General features: G+C 38.1%; 1 protein-coding gene across 1 annotated transcript in view; it reads left to right on the forward strand.

The window, feature by feature from the left end:
* The first annotated feature begins 433 nt into the window (after positions 1 to 433).
* Positions 434 to 4,396, forward strand: part of LOC106468836 (titin-like) — a 37,242-nt gene continuing 33,279 nt past the window's right edge. Inside the window, exon 1 of the mRNA XM_022397194.1 lies at positions 434 to 504. The gene's annotated coding sequence lies outside the window, so the exon portion shown is untranslated. The remainder of the gene's footprint in view (positions 505 to 4,396) is intronic.

Below are 4,396 nucleotides of genomic sequence, written 5' to 3' on the forward strand. Positions count from 1 at the left end.
TCATACTCTACGTACCAAATCTTTAAGTTTACTTTATCTGATAAGCAGAGAAGTCAACTTCAAAGAGAAAGCTATGCCCGTTTTCTTTCTTTCTTTTTTTTTAAGAGGTAGATTAAAACCGGGCTAGAACACCTGACTGTGTGAGCGAGCCCAGTTGCTGCAGGCAGGTAAAATACAGGTATAAGAACGCCAGTTTCTGCTCGTGCTCCTATTATCAAGCTGAGACGCTTGCTACCTGAGGGTGGTTGTGGCATCACTGTATGTAGACATCCTTTTCATTTCGTTTACTCTGACTCTAGGCAAGAGTGGCAGCACTGAATGCAGCTCCGACTCTAGGCAAGAGTGGCAGCACTGAATGCAGCTTCACAGTGAGCACATCTTCAGTGTTCGTTTTTACGGCGAACCCAAAGACTTTGAATCCTTAAGTAGCCTAAAAGTTTTAAGTCGTTAGCTCCTTTAGTCGACGAAATACAGTCCAACTACCACGTAGGCCATATTGCAAGGGTAAGTCAAACAGATTGTCATAGGTTTAAACATACCCATATATATATATATATAGTAACGTCTTGAATACTTGTTCACCATCTCCTAGTAAAAAGCATCTCAACTTAAGTTCCTTCTTTTTGTTGTTTTTCACCCCATGGGTTTTTATAAAGTTTAAAGTGGGCTAACGGAAGATATACATGGGTTTTTATAAAGTTTAAAGTGGGCTAACGGAAGATATACTTTTGCTATTCTGGATAGATATTTTGGTGGTTATTCCTAAGGTAACATAACAGTATTAAGATTCTATAAATTAGGTATTGGTAAAGTGTATATTTTTATGCTTTTAATTTCCAATGATAACTGAACATCTCCCACTACAGCGAAGATAGATACTTGGTACAATAGGTGTTTGCCTGTCTGTTATGTTTCAATAAACATGCCAATTTTTTTTTATTTTACCAGATACGGTTTCTTCGTTTTGCCATGAATTATATGCAAAAATGTGTTGTTGTTTTGTTTTTTACTTCAGACGAGTATTTACTGATTATAGGATTTTGTGGAGGAATTAATAAAAAAAAGAGGTTTGGGCGTGGCTTAGTGGGCAGTGTACCAGACTTTGAATCTGAGAGTCCAAGATTCGCATCCCTTTCTCGCAACCTCTCGTTCCGCGCTTTAGGGCCGAAGGGTGCGTTAGAAGAGTAACTGTTACATCTCACTATTCGATTAGAGTAGCCAAATAGCTGTTGGTGGGCACTGTTGACTGACTTCCTTCCCTCTACTCAATCAGTTCAAAATTAGGTAGCCCTTGTGTAGCTTTGTGGGAATATTTGAAACAAAACAGGCAATAAAAAAGGCGCGATGTTATGAGAAATGAGGATGATCCAAGAAAATGGCTCTGAAGTGAGTTCGCTGTTAAAAAAAAAAGTTGTCTCTTATTAAACATTGTTTCCTCTTTAGTAATTGGACGAATAGGTTAACCAAGAAACGTGTTTCTACTGAACTCAGAAATCCCCTTCGAGCAACTGGATAAGAGGGATTGTAAGAAAATATGTTTCTAGTGAACCCAGAAATTCCCTTCCAGTAACTGGATAAGAGGGATTGTAAGAAAATATGTTTCTACTGAACCCAGAAATTCCCTTCCAGTAACTGGATAAGAGGGATTGTAAGAAAATATGTTTCTACTGAACCCAGAAATTCCCTTCCAGTAACTGGATAAGAGGGGATTGTAAGAAAATATGTTTCTACTGAACCCAGAAATTCCCGTTCCAGTAACTGGATAGGAGGGATTGTAAGAAAATATGTTGCTACTGAACCCAGAAATTCCCTTCCAGTAACTGGATAAAAGGGATTGTAAGAAAATACGTGTGTTTTTTTCTGGCTTGGTTTGAGGAAGAAGCTGATTAAGAGAACTGTTTTTCTATAAAGTTCAAAGAGCCCTAACTTGGCAAAAACAAAAAAGACCAATTAGCCAGGATACGTTTCTTCAAGTATAATGATATACCTTCTGAACGATTTGGGCAATTAGTTACAAAACATATGTTGCAAGTAAATGTGAAAATCGCTATAATGAGTGGAGTGGTGAGAGGAGTCATTATAAAGTTCGTTTTTTTCAGGTATAACAGTATTTCCCATTCAGTATCTCAGTAGAAGAACGACTTCTTTCTTTTAATTACAAAAACAAAATATTTAGTGGGAAGGTTTTTTGAAGAAGCTAAACTTAAACGCTCCCTCTTTGCATATATATATATATCTAAAAATAATAACGGGGAGTGTAATAAGAGGATCAGAGTCCGAATGCGACCCCACCCCCCGTCTGTCTGTCAGATTTTAAGCCTATAGTTTTTGAGTGGTTTAAAAACCTGGCATGTACACTTAGGACATAGTGATAATATTCGGATCTAACGCCCCTATGATTTCTTCATGCGTTGAAGGGGTACATCAGCTATTCAAATATTATTGAATAGAAACTTGAGAAAATTCTGGTGTATTTAGGGGACGTTTTAACACGAATACAGTTTGATATTATCACATGTATTCAGATGGAAACATCTCATTACGTGTTTGAAAATGATGAGAGGATCAGAAACGATGAATTTTTCAGATTTGTTTGTTTGTATTGAATTTCGCGCAAAGCTACACGAGGGCTACCTGCGCTAGCCGTCCCTAATTTAGCAGTGTAAGACTAGAAGGAAGGCAGCTAGTCATCACCACCCGCCGCCAACTCTTGGGCTACTCTTTTTACCAACGAATAGTGAGATTGACCGTCACATTATAACGCCCGCACAGCTGAAAGTGCGAGCATGTTTGGTGTGACGAGGATTCGAACCCGCGACCCGCAGGTTACGAGTCGAGCGTCCTAACCACCTGGCCATGCAGGTCCTTTCCAGATTTATCAGGGAGGAATAAATTAACGTAATTTACAGATGTCTATAAACAAAATATATATATATATATTATAATGGAAATGCTGTGACCCAATTTCTTCGAGTGTACGAAAGTTTCTTGGCGAATTTACAAAACTGTAATTCTGGTAGATGATGCCGTTAGTGAAACAGGTTCTACTATTCACTGCCCTGCTCGTCCCAAAACCAGTCTGCCCTGACGTTCTTTCTTTTTGTTCATGATTTTCTTGTTTGTTTATCGTTTGAACTTCATGCAAAGCTACTGGAGAGTTATTTGCGCTAGCCGTCCCTAGTTTTGAAGCGATAGATTAGAGAGAAGGCAGTTAGTCAGCAACACCCACCGCCAACTTTTTGGCTACCTTTTACCAACAAATAGTGGGGTTGACCTTCACTTTATAACGTCCCGACGGTTGAAAGGAGAAGCATGTTAAGAGACGGGATTTGATCCCGCGACCCTCAGATTGCGAGTTGAGTGCCCTTAATGAGAAATATCGCAAGCCATCAGTTAAAAACTAAGCTTTGTCGCCCTTCATAACCACCAATCCTGTATTACTAAGCAAACAATAGTTCAGAATAATACTAGTTAGTTAATCACTCGAACAATAACTAAGATTAACAATTAATCAATTATACACATATCAGGATTAGTTTATCTAGTATCAAGAGTTAGAATTAATTAATTAAATAAAATAATAAAGATATCATTGTCAAGTAAGCACTTGGACAAGAAACCAACAGATTAAACTTTGTGATAAATTAACCAGTAAGCACTGACCAGGACAAGAAACCAACAGATTAAACTTTGTAATAAATTAACCAGTAAACACTGACCAGGACAAGAAACCAACAGATTAAACTTTGTAATAAATTAACCAGTAAACACTGACCAAGACAAGAAACCAACAGATTAAACTTTGTGATAAATTAACCAGTAAGCACTGACCAGGACAAGAAACCAACAGATTAAACTTTGTAATAAATTAACCTACACATTTGTTTTCACATTCCTCTTAACTTGTTAACTATGTACTTCAAACTTGAAATGTGTCAAAATAGCATTCCAGATCTATCTTTTGTTTCTCGGGAAGCATTTCGTTCAGTACCATAACCAATAAGCTAGGCTGTTCCAGATCTATCTGTTGTTTCTCGGGAAGCATTTCGTTCAGTACTATAACCAATCAGCTAGGCTGTTCCAGATCTATCTTTTGTTTCTCAGGAAGCCTTTCGTTCAGTACCATAACCAATCAGCTGGGCTGTTCCAGATCTATCTTTTGTTTCTCAGGAAGCCTTTCGTTCAGTACTATAACCAATCAGCTAGGCTGTTCCAGATCTATCTTTTGTTTCTCGGGAAGCCTTTCGTTCAGTACCATAACCAATCAGCTAGGCTGTTCCAGATCTATCTTTTGTTTCTCAGTAAGCCTTTCGTTCAGTACTATAACCAATCAGCTAGGCTGTTCCAGATCTATCTTTTGTTTCTCGGGAAGCCTTTCGTTCAGTACCATAACCAA

This window comes from Limulus polyphemus, unplaced genomic scaffold, assembly GCF_000517525.1.
Source record: "Limulus polyphemus unplaced genomic scaffold, Limulus_polyphemus-2.1.2 Scaffold3183, whole genome shotgun sequence".
Lineage (NCBI taxonomy): Eukaryota > Metazoa > Arthropoda > Merostomata > Xiphosura > Limulidae > Limulus > Limulus polyphemus.